The sequence below is a fragment of the Sminthopsis crassicaudata genome, chromosome 3, assembly GCF_048593235.1.
Source record: "Sminthopsis crassicaudata isolate SCR6 chromosome 3, ASM4859323v1, whole genome shotgun sequence".
Lineage (NCBI taxonomy): Eukaryota > Metazoa > Chordata > Mammalia > Dasyuromorphia > Dasyuridae > Sminthopsis > Sminthopsis crassicaudata.
In genome coordinates this window covers 119,751,604-119,769,535 of record NC_133619.1, presented here as the reverse complement: position 1 = coordinate 119,769,535, position 17,932 = coordinate 119,751,604, and positions in this window count along the sequence as shown.

The following is a 17,932-nucleotide window of genomic DNA, read 5'->3' as shown; positions in this document are numbered from 1 at the left end:
ATATTCTGCATATACAGAATAATGTTTCAGTTTATTAAGTTTCATATAATCTCTAGCTAAAGCAGTTCTACCAAACACAGTATTTATTCCAATACATCAACAACTCTTATTAATCCCAATATAATGGAAGATTTTTTTTTTGATTTGGGCTTTTTACTTTATATTTCTATATTTTCACCACATAAACTCTCTTGTCTTTGTATCAAAGCTAGCTGCTCTGATAGATTTTTTCCTTCAAATTGGCAATATATTTCTCCAATAAAAAAGACTATTATTTGGCATAATTAATTGTTCATGGGATCACAAGGAGATTCAGGAAGTGGAATATAAATGAGACCCCAGAAATCATCTAGTGCGACCCTCTGATATCACAGATGAAATAACTGAGAGCCACAAAGGTTAAGTAACTTTCCTAAAATCCTACCATCAGTAAATCTCAAAAGTGGCATTTGAAACTAAAACCTCTAAGGCCTGAGTCAGGACTCTTTCTTCTATAAATAGTGTCAAACTCAAAAGGAAACACATCCCTGAAGGAAACATACTGACTTAGAAAAATGCAAATTTTACATTAACAATATGCTGAATTGTTTAAATTTATTTTTTTTTATCATTTTCCAATGCATCCCTTTATTTAAAGGGTTGGTAGTAAGACCTTTCTTTATACAGTCATCAAAGAAACTTAATATGGTCTTAGGGTTAAGCCAAGTTGTTTCAGGTGCCTTTTTTACCTACTCTCTTACATAGTTCACTTCTTCGGGTCAAATTTTCTCTCAGAATGCCTCAAAAACCAATTAATCTTCATCTGGAAATAAAATATTAGATTTAAAAGTGTGTACAGCAAATAGATAACCTTAAATAAAGCAAAAGAATTCCCAAGGATATGTAGTTCAATTAGTAAGGCAGCAATGAACCAAGGGAAAGAGAAGAAGGAAGGAATAATTTTAGTATCCCTGCTGTTGCATGTCATTGGTTCACTACTGGTATACATTTACCTTGTGTCTCTTTCCTTTCCATCAGGAGCAAGAGAAAGCAAGGACTTTCTCAGTCCCAAAAATTTTACATCTCACATGATCCTTCAGTACCTCCCTCCAACTAAGAAAAAACAATTTCCATAGGTAACCTTGCTAATAAGGGAGTGTAATAGTGTTTTTGTTTTGTTTTTCGTAAAAGCTTTATTCCAAATTCTGTCAACTAGAATTCTTAATTGACCCAATTATATAAGAATGACCATAAAGGCTCCTAGAACCTAAACTAATTTCTGAATCATAAAAGATTAAATTATTTTCACTATAGTTCTAATGATAATTGAACCTTGACATTAGAGTCAATAGACTTGAGTGTGAATATTGGTTTTAATACTGGCCATGAAATCCCAAGTTAATCAGAATATATTTATCAATCTCAGATTGCTTTCCTAAGTTTATTTGTGTATTTATTCATTCATTTAGCTAAACAAGTTTGGCAAGGAGCATGGGTTTGAACCTGTGATTTTATCAATAAAGGAGAGGAAATTTCTGCAAATAAAGATCAGCAATTGTCTGCAACATACAGTCTAGAGAATATCATGATGTCATAAATGTCACTAATACAGTTAGTAAAAGTTAGAGGTAGAATGTGAAACCAGCTAATCCCAATGGAAGAACCATTTTTTATCTATTCTTCCATATCATCTTTCTTCAACATAATACTTGTACCACCAACTAGCAAAGTGATTGTGAAAACAATATCCAAGTATATTATATGAATGCAAGCTATACTCAGTATTCAATTATATTACAATCTAGTAGATACTAAGTCAATATACTACAAATCTCAATTAATCAAAACAGTAGGTTAATCAGAAAATTCTGTTTTCCACTAGATTTAATAAAGAGAATTTCTTATGTCCTGGTGATGCTTTTTCTTATTGTGAATCCTCAACAGAGGGACAGTGGAAGACAGACAGACAGAGACACATACACACACACAGAGTGAGTGAGTGAGAGAGAGAGAGAGAGAGAGAGAGAGAGACAGAGAGAGAGAGACAGAGAGAGACAGAGAGAGACAGAGAGAGAGAGAGAGAGAGAGAGAGAGAGAGAGAGAGAGACAGAGAGAGAGACAGAGAGAGACAGCGCTACTACTCTGTGATTCAAGGACATCCATTTGTAAGGTAACTGGTTTGAAGTTAGTGGTGTCCATCCTATGGCCAAGATGCTGAATGAAGCTAACTGACCCAAGGAGGAATAAATCCCATGAATTTTGCCTTATTAGCACAATAATGAACCTCACAGAAACAATCTACTTTATGGGGCTGAGTTATAGTTCCACAAGACTAGATAGGTTCCAGCAGCCTGGTCTCATTTTATTTTAAAAGTCCCATGAGAACTTGAATTTCCAGATGTCCTTGCTTCCCAGTTTCCAGAGTTTAAGAGAGCCCTTGCATTGTTGGAGACAAACTTTTCTGTCAGAGTTTCCACACACAAAGAAGACTTCTCTTCCTGATTAATTCAGTTCTTTGTCACATCTGAACTCCCTGTTACTCCTGGCTGGTCCAATTTCAGACCCTCAGCTGAATGCTACCTTATGCCTCAAGACTTACAAGGGCTCCTAATTTACATAGATTAATATATTAAAATCAAATTTGCTTCAGATCTCACACTGAAACCATATTTTGGTGTGTAAGTAATATTGAGTTTTCAAAAGCTATCTTAATGGAACACAAATTCTTGAAGTTCATATTAATGGACTTTAAATCAACAAGAATTAATTAAGTGCCTGTGATATGCTAGGTGTGATGATAAGTATTGGAGATAGAAAGGCAAAACAATCCCATTTTGAGAAATTTGCACATACAGATAATTAAATCTGGAATTATATAAAATCTTAAAAAAAATTGGAGGGGTAAGAAAAACTTCTGAGAGAATCAAGAAAGAAGATCTTACATTTATAGCTAGAAGGATGTTTAGAGGTTGGATAGTCCAATCATCTCATTTAAAGATGGGGAACTTAGTAAACAACAGGCCCATGGTTGTATAGTTAGTAAATGTCAGAGGCAAACTACAAACCCCAGGCTTTCTGACTCTAAGTCAAGTAATCTAGCCATTGTACCATGGGAAGCCACCTCATGGGAAGGGGTAAGGGAATAAGCAGAAACTAAGGACCTACTATATACAAGGCATTTAACAAATATTATGTCATTTGATCCTCACAACACCCTGGGAGGCAGATGTTATTATCATCCTCATTTTATAGTAGAGGAACCTGGGATAGACAGAGTTAAATGACTTCTCCAGATTCACACAGCTAATAAATACAAGAAAGAAGATTTGAAATGAGGTCTTCCTGACTCAAGGCCCAATGCTCTATCTGCTAGCCACCTAAGTTGCCTCATGAAATAAATGAAATATACTTTAAAATAAATTATAATGATTACCTTTTCGTTTTAAGATCAGATATTAAATCATTTATTTGATATTTAAAAGTCTTCACAATTAAAAATAGATATAAAAATAAAAAGATATATGAGATATTGTTTCACACCCAGTAAATTGCAAAAAATGTTAAAAGATAGAAATACATAGGGGGAAAAAAAGGTACAATCGTATATTGTTAAACATTTGCATTGCACAAGGCATTGCACTTCAAAAAAAGTGATATTGAATGAGCTATAATTGAATAACCAATAGGCAAAGATGACACCATTATAGATATTTACAAATAAATTCTAAAATGTTCTTCAAGAGAAATTATTCTTAGCCATGAAAATTATTCTTAATAAATTAAAAAGAAAGCAATCTACTGTGTAAATTTTGAAATTATTTTTATTTTGTTAAACATTTTATTTACAAAAAAATTAAATTCTGAATTCTCTCATATTTCCCTATTTCTTGAGAAGGCAATTTGATATCAATTATACATGTGAAGTCATTCAAAACATATTTCCATATTACAAATGCTAACAAAAACACAAAGTTAAATTAAAAATCAAAGAAAAAGTTTTTTAAGTATATTTTAATCTACATTCAGGTTTATCAGTTCTCTTTCAGGAGATGGAGAAGATTGTTCATCATGGATCTTTTTGCAATGGCCTTAGATCATTGTTTTTCATAGTTCATCATCCTTGCAATATTGTTTTTACTATATACAGAAGTCTCCTGATTCTACTCACTTCATTCTGCATCAATTCATATAAATCTTCCCAGGTTTTCTGAAACCATCTTGCTCATCATTCTTTAAAACTCAATAGTATTCCATCATAATCATATACCACAACTTGTTCAGCCATTCCCAACTGATGAACATTTCCTGAATTTCCAATTTTTTGTGCAAAAGAACTATTATAAATATTTTTGTACAAGCAAACCCTCTTCCCTTTTCTTTGGTCATTAAAGAGAATGACAACAATGAAATAATATTTGTGGTATGCAATAAAAGCATTATTTAGGAGAAATTTTATGTCTCTAAATGAATACAACAGTAAAAGAGAAAAAAGAGCAGATTGATGAATTGAGAATACAACTAAAAATATAAAAATAAAAAGTGAAAAACTCCAGTTAACCATCATAATGAAAATCCTGAAAATCAAGAGTTTAATGAAACTAAAAGTGAGAAAAATCACGGTACCTATAAATAAAATTCCTGCATTTTTATATACTACCAAAAAAGCCTAGCCACAAGAGATAGAAAGAAAAATTAAATTTAAAATAATGGCAGATAAAATGTTTGTGGCAGCCCTTTTTGTAGTGGCTAGAAACTGGAAAATGAATGGATGCCCATCAATTGGAGAATGGTTGTGTAAATTATGGTATATGAAGGTTATGGAATATTATTGTTCTGTAAGAAATGACCAACAGGATGAACACAGAGAGGCTTGGAGAGACTTACATGAACTGATGCTTAGTGAAATGAGCAGAACCAGAATATCATTATACACTTCAATAACAATACTCTATGAGGATGTATTCTGATGGAAGTGGATATCTTCAACATAGAGAAGATTTAATTCAGTTCCAGTTGATCAATGATGGACAGAATCAGCTACACTAAGAGAAGGAACACTGGGAAATGAATGTAAACTGTTTGCACTATTGTCTTTCTTCCCAGGTTACTTTTACCTTCTGAATCCAATACTTCCTGTGCAACAAGAAATTCGGTTCTGCAAACACATTTAACATGTATGGGATTGCCTGTCGTCTAGGGGAGGGGATAGAGGGAAGGAGGGGAAAATTCGGAACAGAAGTGAGTACGAGGGATAATGTTGTAAAAAAAATTACCCATGCATATGTACTGTCAAAAATATATAATTATAAAATTAATTTTTAAAATTAAAATAAATTAAAATAATGGCAGATAATATAAAATATTTGGAGGTCTACCTGCCAAGACAAACTCAAGGATTATATGAATGCAATTAGAAAATGTTTTTTTCCCCACACAAATAAATCAGGGACAATAATCATTTGTCTCAGCTAATGTTAAAGCTGAAATAGATTTATTTAAAAAAGGAAAAAAGAACAAGAAAATTATACTATATATCAGGGATATTAATCTATATTGTATTAAACTACTTAAAATAACTAGGTAGCAGCATAAGGTTGGATATTGCTGTGGTGTAGGAAATGATGACTTGGTAGATTAGAAAAACATGGGAAAACCTGGATTATGAAGGATGATATTATCTACCTTCAAAGAAACAGAGGACAAAAAAGCACAGTATTACCTTATGTAACTGTGCTTGTTTGTTCATATTGATGTATGTGTGTGTGTGTGTTTGTGTGTGTGTGTGTGTGTGTGTATATGTATACGTGTATATATATATATGTGTGTGTGTATATATATATATACGTATACATATACATACATATATATATATACAAATATATGCACTAACATATATGTGTGTGTGCATATTTGCACTTAATTATAGCCTTTTGGGAGTAGGTGGGGGAAAGGGGGAAAAAGAATAAAATAAAAAGTGCACAACAGAGAACAGAAGAAAACCTACAATGAAGCAAAGAAAAGGTAAACAACTCTGAACATAATGTATAATATTTACTATACAGGGTCTTTTAAAATGGAAATTTATAATGTTATATTTTAAATCCTTCCTTATGTTTTGCTGTGCACATGGCTGTAGTGTTCTCTAAAATATAATGTTTCTCTGGGAGCAGGTTTCTTGGGGGCTTCTGGAGGCAGCCTTAGTTTCAGTTCAGTTCATTTATCACCTCAAATGCAACCAGGAGTTAAAGTCCAGATCATTTATTTTCTCCTTCGAAGTCATCTCTTTTCCTGGGCCTGGTTAGCTTTAATAGAGGCCTATCTCTCTCCTTGATTTCCAGAGCTCTCTCCAAATGTCTCCAGCCAGCAGGAAGGTGGAAGTTGGAATGACTCTTGACTCCTCCTCTCAGAGAGTGGACTTGTGGGTTTCTGTGGACTTGTGAATCTCCCCAATGTCAATTCTAGTTGTGAATCTCCTGGAAGTCCCCAGTCTATATATGCTCTCCAAAGGTGTGAACTCTAATAAGTACTAAGTACATAATCACTTAGCACCTTGTTTCAAGTTCTGGCCTATAACACTTGACAATGTTTTGTTTTTCTTTTTCTTTTTTACTTTTTTTTTTTTTCATTTTATATATAAATTTTCTCCTGGATCTAGGAGCTCTAAAATTTGGCTATAATATTCCTGGGAGTTTTCATTTTGGGATTTCCTTCAGGAAATGATTGGCAGATTCTTTCAATTTTGATTTTACCTTCTAGTTCTGGAATTTCAAGGCAGATTTCCTGACAATATCTTGAAAATTAATTTTAGCCTCTTTTATTGCGAATGGCTTTCAAGGAATCCATTAATTTTTAAATTACCTGTCCTGGATCCAATTTCCAGAGCACTTCCTTTTCCAATGAGATAGTTCCACACTGTCTTCTATTTTTTTTCATTTTTTGGGGGGAAAGGGGGTTGTTTTGTTTTTTTTATTATTCCTAAAGCTTCGTTAGCTTCCATATAATCAAATCGAATTATTAAAGAATTATTTTCTTCTTTGAGTACCTCCTTTTCCCAATTCTATATTTAAAGGAGTTGTTTTCTTCCATGGATTTTTTTTTCCTTTCGATCACTTCTAATTTTTAAGACATTCTTCTCCTTATTGTTTTTTCATACTTCCTTTAACCATTTTCTCTAGTCTATTTTTAAAGTATTTTTGTCTTCCACATTTTTGTATGTCCTTTTTCAAACTGATGACTTGTTTTTCATGGTTTTCTTGCATCATCCTTATTTCTCTTCCCAATTTTTCCTCTATCTCTTTTACTTGATTTTCAGAATGCTTTTTGTAATGACGGAGAAATTGAGGCAAGATAGAGATTAGAAAGTTTTTAATATTTTATTTGGATTTCTGAGAGGGAGAGATTATGCTGGGGGCATAAAGTCCCCAGAGCCGATGTCCAAAGCATCCAGCAATTAATGTGAGTTCTCAATGAACTCTCAAATCCACATTTGCAGAATTTATCTAATGAATAATATATATGCAGGTGGCTCATCAACAGGGGTAGATTGAGGCAAGGGTGGAGTCAGAGGACTGAGAATGGAACAGACTATCAATCTGGTTCTGACAGGATGGGGCGAGGTACTGGACATTCTGGTAAATTGGGATAAAGAAGAACAATGACAAAATGGGGGGTAGGACCATAAATTCTTGATTACTTAGGAGGAATTAGGATCCAAGAAGTCTGAACTCCCCCTTATTTTGAGTTTACACATTGATAATTTATAACCTTAGAGTAAGTATCCCTGAGTTATATCAGTCTTAATGAACCAGAGGTGGGGTTTCCAACTAAGGAGATTGAGGCAGAACAATTCAGGGAAACTGAGAACAATTTAGGGAAACTTAGGACAATAAAAGGGAACTGTGGCACACTTTTTTGAGCTCTCCCAATGCCTAAGACCAAATCATATTTTTTTCTGAGGTTTTGGATGTAGGAGCTATGACTTTTTTATCTTCTGAGTGTGTATGTTTTTGTTAGGATTCTTACGAGATGCTAAGTCACTGGAATGGATAGAGACAATAATTATCTAATTTAGCATGGTTAAGTATGATTGATTTGATCCTATAAGAAGATGTTATGGGCCAGAACTTGAGACAAAGTAATATACTTAGTTCACACCTTTAAAGGAGTTCATGCCTTTAAAGGAGTTCACTCATTGGTTCACACATTAGATTTCACACCTTTAGAGAGCATATAAAAGGACAAGCTCACTCATGGACTTCTAGGAGATTTGCAACTAGGATTGACTTCCGGGAGATTCACAAGCCCACTCTCTGGAGATTCAGAGTGAAGATGCATTTCCAACTTCCACCTTTGTGTTGACTGGAGACATTGGGAGGACAAGAGGCAGAAGCTGGAAGAGACAAAAGGACTAGCAGCAAGAGCTCTTGGAAACCAAGGAGAGAGGAAGCCCTCCAGAAAACTAGCTGAGTCCCAAGTGAATTGGAAGAGACAATAAAGGAGTTAGACTTTAACTCCTGGCTATATTTTGGGATTATTGAAACTGAAACTAAGGCTGTCTCCAGAAGCTCCCCAAGAAACCTGCTCCAAGAGAACGATTACAATTTAGAGAAGAGAACATTACATGTTTTGACCTTCTTTGTCGCCACAGTAACTTTCTATGGTCAGAAACTTTTTCTGTTGTTTACCCATTTCCTCAGCTTATTTCCTAACTTTCAAAGTTGGCTTCTCCTTCCAAGATGGAGGTTACATTGTACCAAGTTTCTAGTATTTTGTGCAGCTATTTTCAGAGATATTTATAGGGAACTGTAACTTTTCACTTCTGTTAAAGTGGTATGATTTAAGGAAAGGTGTTTACTATTCTTCTGACCTGTACTCTGGTCTGTGAATGAACATAAGCACTCTTTTCTTTCCTAAAACCGTAAGGGGGATCCCTGCTCCATTACAGCTGCAAGCTCTTCTGTGCTAATGCTACCCTTTGTTCTGGGACTACCACCCAGAACTATGACTTTGATCCTAGAAAAAGCAAGCAATAGAGTCCTGCCTCATTGTTAGCAAAGAGACCCCCATAATCTCCTATTGACCAGTTTTTCAACTTCCTTACATATCTGTTAGCTGAGAACCCTGAAAGCCACCACTATCACTGCTAATTCAGTGGCTTGCAAGCCTGCTGGGGTGGGGACTATGCTGGACTGAACTTTGCTCTCAGCCTGGTGCAACAGACCTTTCCTACCAACCTTCTGAATTATCTTGGGCTGGAAAATTGTTTTACTTCATCTTTTTGTGGGTTCTGCTGTTCTAGAATTTGTTTAATTATTTAAAGATATTTGGAGGAGATTGGAGAAAGATCAGGTGAGTTCCAGCTTTTACTCTGCCATCTTAGCTCCACTTTCCTTTTATATGATTTCTTTAGTAATCTCATCAGCTCTCATAGATTCAATTATCATTTCCATACTTGAGATTCTCACTAGTTATATTATACTAACCTCTCTCTAGACTTCAAATCTTACATGTCCCCTCAGGCTCCTTTATACTCACATGAACATAGCTTCTTGATTCAATGCATCTATAACTCATCAGTTAAATTGGTCTCTATGCATTAGAATCTCTAGTTTGCTCTGTTTATTACTCATATTTTATGCATTCATTTATGGACATATGAGGCCCTGAGCTTTATTGCTGACTTTTTGTTCTCTGATATAATCTCCCATGAATTATTGGTCTTTTCTTCTACTATTCTTGTCTTGTGTTATTGCTACTAGTCTCTATGGTATCAGCCTTGTTTGATCTCTATGATGTAGGAGATAAACAGGAGGGTCCTGACCCCCAGGCATGCCTTAGAAATAGTTTTATTAAGTAAATCTCTTTTCTCAGTCTGTTTGCCTTTTGACTTTCTTACAATATTCCAGAATATGAAAAAAAAAAAAAGATGAGTTAGTGAAAATTTGGATATTTGCACATTTCCCATCATTTCTATTCTGCTTAATTGTGGTTTCCTTGTATTAAAAGATGCCTAAATGGCCTGTTATTAAATCACAGACACTTAGAGCTAAAAGAAGCCTAGATTATCATTTGGTCCAATATCCATGGTTTTGTTGGTATAGAAACTAAGGTCCAGGAAACTACTACAATTTAAGCCAGTCTTTTAGCTAGTAAGAGAAGCCAGAATTAGAATTCAGTCTCCCAGTTCCCAGGACAGAGGAGCTCTTATCACTTTATTTGTTCCTACACCATAAGATATAGAGTGAATGGCAATGAAATATGGAACTGTAATCAATCCTGTAATATATATTTATTGTGTTTTTGAAAAGTAAATTATGCATTTGAGGAATTTAAAAAACATGGATCATTGATCTGTTAGACCTTAACAACTTCCTCCAAACCATTAGCATCTATTATGCAAATCCACATTTGCAGAATTTATCTAATGAATAATTAACCAGCCAATAGGTGTAGAAGCTGAAATGATCTCATACGTTCTATGTCCAGATTTGTTTAGCTTTAGGAAAAGAAGCTAATATACACTAATTTGAAAGCTGAATACTCAGCATAAGTATTGTTTTGTTCTGGGTTTTTTATTTTTATTTTAATATATTCAGAACTCTCCATTTGGCTGAGACAATTCAATGAAATTGATGGATTTTTTTATAATGTGAACAACCAAAGGCAGAATATCTAATATATCTGCAATGCTATTGAAAAATGCATGACTTGCAAAGTTAAAAAAAGAATAGGGCTGATTCTTTTAAGATGCTCTTAGAGTTTCACAACAAATGTTACAAATGAAAATGAAAATGCCTTTAAAATTGCCTAATTTCACCAATCAACTGAAAGTTCAATTTTGAATGAAATGAATATGTATGCTTATCTTTCAGAAGGAGCTATAACTTGCATAATAACTGTAGGTAGTGGTACAGCATGACTGAAGGGATTTACTTTTCAATCTATTTGTGTCCTATGATTAAGTTATCTGACTACACATTGGGTCATTTTAAAAGTTATTAATTGGTACTATCAGCAATTTCCATTCTTTATTGCATGAAAAACAATTAAAGGACATACATAATGAATCATTGAAAGATTGTTAAAGGTGTGGGAGGATTTCTTATCATCGTGACTTCAATAAGATTGCTTTTACTCTAGTAAAAATACAAGAGGAAAAACACTAGGATTTTAATGAGCATTCCTCTATATTTAGGGTCTTATGTGACTGACAGATAGATGTCATATTCAAGACCATAGTATGCGTGTGCTAAGTGCTCAAAAATATTTGACAAATGTAAAAAAAAAATGATTCTACCATTTTTTCAGAACTGCTAAGCAGATAAGTCAAAACAATTGATCTTAAAGGTTCCTATAAATATAGCCTCGCTGATGATTCTTTTTGGTAGATTCATGAGACTGTTCTTCTTGACTTGAAATTGGTAAATTTTAAATATGACAGCATGGTGAATGGTAATTAATGAACAAAAAAGATTTATTAAGCATTTACCCTGTTCCAAACATTGTGCTAAACACCAAAGAGACAAATACAAAAGTAGACAGCCCCTGTTCTAAGAGGTATTTTAAGGGAAGACAAAAAATGGAGATGAAAGCCAAGGAAAATAGCCTTGATCTGGGGACTCACATTCCACAATGAAAGTGAATTGATCCATTATAAAGCCATTAAAAGTAAACACCTTCAGTCATGCTGTACCAACACCTAATGTTATTATGTATGTCACAGTTCCTTCTGAAACACAAACATACATATTCATTTCATCTGCTTGATCCATTACAGATCCATAATATACCTTTTCCACAAGCAAGAGTAATATTGATTTGATTACTTTGCCTAAAGCAAAAGATATAAGGGGACAAGGGACATATAAATGGGAAGTACTAACAAGATGGTTAGAGCAGAAAGCTGGGTTGGATTTGAATCATATTCTGATCTGGGATTGGTTAGATATAATGGCATAAATGAGTTGGTACTCATTTCCTCAAAAGTGAAGGTAGCTAGGAAGACCTACCATCTATAAGGGAACTACTTAAATAAGTTAAGCCATTTCAATTCCTTTTCTTCCAGTGAGATGAAGAATCATTGGGTCTTACTCTCCACCCCACCATTATATCCCAGAGACTCTTGGATAGTGTCATCTGATCTACTGATTCAACCGAAGGACCTTCAACATTGCCAACAGCCCTGCCGTTGTGCCTTTAGGACCTCTGGACTTTCCTATATGCCTTATAACTGAAGTTTCTTTTCTGTATTGTCTCTCCCAATCAAGGTGTAAGCATTACTTTGAGATTATCTTGCTTTTTCAATGTGCCTCTAGTGCTGAGCACAGTTCTTGGCACACAATAAGAATTTAATAAATATGTTTACATTAATTTCATTCAGGTGGGAAGAAGCAAAACAGCAGTACTGCCAATGCAAGATGACCAAGGTGGGCAACTAAATAATGTAGTGGAAACAATAGGTGACTGGAATTTAGGAAACTCAGGTCCTATTCCTGATGCAATCACTATGATTGTAAACAAGGTTCTTTGCCTCCCTGGGTCCTCTGTTGCCTCATCTGTAAAATTAGAGGATGAATATATTGGGATTTTTGCTACAACCTTAAAACAAAAAACATTTCTTTTTGCTATATATTTATTATGCACCTACTATATGCTATTGTACTATCCTTAATGGTGAGAGATAAATACAACCTGCTTCCAGGAGATATATCTACCTCAGATATAGATATGAATGATTCAGTTTAATCCATTTAGAGAAGTCTTAGTGTGGGTACCATTCAAGTAATGCAGGTACCATGCATATGATGTTGTAAAATCATAGATTCATAGGTTTAGAGGTGAAAAGGATCTGAAGTTCAATGAGGCCTTAATTTTATAGATAAAGAGATTAAATGACTTACCCAGGTTCACATAGCTAATAAGAATCTGACGAATCTGAAGCAGGAAGAATTAAATCTTCCTTTCTCCAAACGCAAAGCTCTGCCCATTATACCATGCTGCTTCTTCAGGAAATTGACCACAACACATGTATATCACATACATTATCTTTTTAATAGATGGGGAAAGCAAGGTTCGGTCTTCAGACCTAAATTTTAATAATGCAAAGAAATCCCCAATGAAGAAAGTCACTGTACTGATGCAAATTGGCAAAGGTATTCAATTCGTAATTTTTGAGAGCTGAGAGGGTACTGAAAGATCACATTATTTGCCCAAGATCACAATTTCATATGTGTCAGAGGTGGAGCTTAAACTCAGGTCTTCCTGCTTCTAAAATAAATTCTTAATGCAGTATGTCACTCTAATTCATATAAATGCAATATATAGTGTTTGTGAAAAAGAATCATTTCCCTTTTAAAAAGTTTTTTTTCAACTTGCATCCAATCACAAAGTTGCATCTTTTGTTTGGAAAAATAATTTGCCTTGTGTGATAATAAATATATGGTTGAGAGTTCTTCCATGAAGTACACAAGAATTATAAATTTATCTGAAATAGTAGAAATCCAAATGAATGTATCTTGACATGAATACACATTAGTAAGAATAAAAAGGATGCCCAGATCCTGGATTTCTTGGCTTGCCTAGTTAACCCACTAAATTCAGCAATATGTCAAAATATTCCACATGACAGTTAGGACTAAAACACAACCTAAGGATCAAATGAAAATACTCTCTGTCTTCATTATGAGCATTGGCAGCTGCTAAAAGAAGCTCATTTCTTCTCAGGGGAAATGGCTAAAAAACATATAGGACACACTACAGCTTTCTCAGTAGTGCTGCCATATTGGAGGGAAGATTCTCAAAAGCAATGAGTGAAGTTGGGTACTTGATTTTCATCATCAACAGTGAGAATGCGGAACTCAAAGCGTAAAAATGAGACTCCCTACAAAGACATCTTCCACCTCTGAGGTGTGCTGGGTCTTCTTCTGAAGTTTCTCTAATCTTGTTTGATGTTCTTGTCTCTTCTGATCCTGAAGTTGAGAGCTCAGTGGAGATAGGAGGATAAATGGTTACAGAGAGAAAGGAGGCACTTGATGTTATTTCCTCTCACTTTGCCTTCCCTTTTTCCTTTACTCTTGAGTTAGAAGGTCGGAGAAAAGCAGACAATAAGAGGACAGTCACTATTTCAATCTGGCTAAAAGAAAGCGAATTTAAGGCTTGAACTGTGTAATGGAGGAATATCTACTTCCCATGCAATACTTGGGATCACCAAAAGAGAGATTCATTCTGAATTCTTTAGGTCCATGTCCTGAAGGAGAACCTTTCTGAGACATTTCAGCCAAAGTTCAGAATGTAAACTGTCCTCATACATAGCACCATCAATCCAGTGCTGAAGGAAACATCCATGTAATTCTATTCAAACTCAGTGGAATTACAATATTTTGTTTTTTCATTCAAGCCAGAAGAACAAGCCTTGTTAAGACCATAAAGAAACATTAAAGCATAGGGGAGAGAAGGCACATCTTAGAGTCAGGACAAGCTTGATTCAAGTTGCATCATACATATAAGGGCTATGTGACCTGGTCAAGACTAAGTGTCCCCCAAACAACTTTCTAAAATTGCAAGTTCAGAAATCTACATTGATAGGAGGGAATTTGCAATATTAATGGAATCACAGACCTATTCTGAAAATGAACAAAGCTAATTCTAATATTTTTTTCTTTCCCTAAAGTCACTTACTGACTCTTATTATTGATTCACATATACATATGAATTATTCTTAAACTAATTTTTTTCAGGTGTTCCTACGGAGATTGATTGGGTATAATGACTGGATAAAACTCTGTGAAGTTGCTCTGGAGTTAAACCCCATGTAGTCACTATGGAGAATAGAACTAGACTTAGGTATGCTTTCAAACTCCTCCAATCATCAGCTTCCATATAGTCCTGAATAGTTTACTGGCGTAAACTGGTGTAAAACCAGAGTCAGAACATGAATCAGCTATTTTCAGTATAGAATGTGTTCACTTATAAAACTATTCATTTGACTCTTAAGAGAGCTTTTCCCTCTGAGTAAAACTCTGTAACTTCTTATAATCACGATGAGAGTAGTAGAAAGGAAGAAGAAAATTATAAATGCAAATGTTAATTGCCTCTAGATTTTTCCCCCTACCCCAATCTGATTAAATCCTTTAGGGAATGACTTCTATGGGTCCAAAATTTCCTGTGAGTTCATTCTCCTGAGTCCCCGCTGATGCTTTTACCTTTACTCTAGCCAGTCAGGGATTATAAGTATATAAATTTTATGGCAGAAATATTTGTTGAAATAGTAAGAACAGCAGCAATGAAAACATCTCCATAACCTAGGGTATATTCTCTCCCATAAATACCCATAAAGTCAGAATGAGGAGAGGGCATACATAGAGCACATTAGTAGAGAGCCATACACATGAACAAGAACACCATAGCATCTGTTGTTTGTCACTTGGTGATATTCTCATGATGTTTTCCCTAGGTATAGTATGTCTGCTGAGCAGATTGCCCAATCAAATTAATCTTCATCAGTTTATCAATCTCTCTCTCTCTCTCTGTCTGTCTCTATGTGCCTCTTTATTTCTCTTCTCTCTTCCCCCTCCTTCCCCCTCCTCCCCCCTCCTCCCCCCTCCCCCCCTCTCTCTCTCTCTCTCTCTGTGTGTCTGTCTCTCTCTCTCTGTGTGTCTGTCTCTCTCTCTCTGTGTGTCTGTCTCTCTCTCTCTGTGTGTCTGTCTCTCTCTCTCTCTCTGTGTCTGTCTCTCTCTCTCTCTCTGTGTCTGTCACTCTCTCTCTGTGTCTGTCACTCTCTCTCTGTGTCTGTCACTCTCTCTCTGTGTCTGTCACTCTCTCTCTGTCTGTCTCTCTGTCTCTGTCTGTCTCTCTGTCTCTGTCTGTCTCTCTGTCTCTGTCTGTCTCTCTGTCTCTCTGTCTGTCTGTCTCTCTGTCTCTCTGTCTCTCTGTCTCTCTGTCTCTCTGTCTCTCTGTCTGTCTGTCTCTCTGTCTGTCTGTCTCTCTGTCTGTCTGTCTCTCTGTCTGTCTGTCTCTCTGTCTGTCTCTCTGTCTGTCTCTCTCTGTCTCTCTCTCTGTCTCTCTCTCTGTCTCTCTCTCTGTCTCTCTCTCTGTCTCTCTCTCTGTCTCTCTCTCTGTCTCTCTCTCTGTCTCTCTCTCTGTCTCTCTCTCTGTCTCTCTCTCTCTCTCTCTCTCTCTCTCTCTCTCCTTCTCTTTCATCTCATCACCAGTAATTAGACTGGTTTATCCTTCATCAAGCCAATGGTTAGCTACTTTATAATTCTATTAGTTTACTTGAGGAATTTCTTCACCTAAATGAAAAAAGAAGGTAAAGAACTTCTTTACATATATTTTACAAGCTACAAATGGGACATTTCTTTCTAATATTCAGTAAGTCAACCCAGTGGCTGCTAAATTGAATTTTGCTCCATGCTCTTATGGGTATGGATCCCTGATTAGCTATAAACCATGGCTATGACCATATTCTATGGTCATATGGCTATCCTATGGCTAGCCATATACTATAATGATGTAATCCCAGTGGCTATACATTCCTCAAAGGTGTTGTTGATTGTTTTAAAAGACTTCAAAATTTAGCACTATTAAGGTATCATTAGATACTCTCTTTGTCTGTGATCAGCTCAGTTACTTGGATATGAACAAAATTCTTACCCTTTCATCAGTGTTCATCTTTCCCTAGATCTCATCGTTTTTTTTAAGTTACCCTAGAGATACGTCCCAATAATTAAATACGATTTTCCCCATCTACTCTGTGTCAGTGTCTGGAACATTCATTAGTTATCATTAGAGATATTCTCTTATTTCATATGTGAGACATGGGCATAACGGATTCAACGTTATGGACACTGAATGATTAAAACAATTCAGCAGAGTCATCTTACTGCAAGGAATTTCTTTGTGAATTTCTGCCCAACGGATGGACAGTGAGTTTGAATCATTCCTTTCTTATATAGGAAGATGCTAGCAATATCCCTTCTTGGATGGATTATACTATTAATTCTGTGAGTGTATTCTATGATTTTTTGTGTCTAGACCTACTTTCAGGGTAGGAATAAAGAGTGGGGGGAGTGGAAAAAGAGAGAAAGACAGATAGACAGAGACAGAGAGAGGAAGAAAGAAGGACAGAGGGAACATCCTCATCGTTTTCTTTACATTGCTATTATCAGAGAAGTGGGTATAAAAACTGGCTCCAGGGGAATAACTATATGCTCGACAAAATCACAGTTGATGTGTGACTAACAGCTCCATTTCTGTTGACACTTATTTTCATAATAAGAATGACCCAGGCTCAACTTAACTATGATACCATTTCACCCAGGGAAATTTCGTGCCTTTTTCACTCATCACCCCACATAACATATCTACTATATTTCCCTTTCCCCTCCCTCTATGAAAGAAACCATTAACTTCAAAGAGAATCTCACAAGCTAGTCCCTAGGCATTTGATAGGCACTACTAGAAATAAAACACTCCCAGGTGGTAAGGATGCTACCATATTTAACCAACTAAAACAGTGTCTTAAGAAATGGTTCCCTTGTGGCAGAAAGAGCTATTTCAGCTTCCTTCAGTGACTAATGTGCTTCTATAGAATCTGGCTCATGTAAAACTGAATGATTAAAACAATTCAGCAGAGTCATCTTACTGCAAGGAATTTCTTTGTGATTTTCTGCCCAAAGCCATGCATGTCCCTATGGATAAGCCACACAGCCTAAACTGTGAGCATAAAATCTGGCCAAAAAAAATCTATATTTTTGAAAAGAGAAGTATAGATCTTATTCAGTAGCAGGGAAAGGGAAGGTACAATCTGATTTTCTAGTCAGAAGTCTTAGGTTTGCATCTTTTACAACTTATCTCTCATATTTTATCAACCACAAAGTCTTTTGCCTTGTCTCCTTTCTTTCTACTTGCATTACCAACAATCTAATCCAGACCTTCTCTGTCTTCCTTTGGCTTT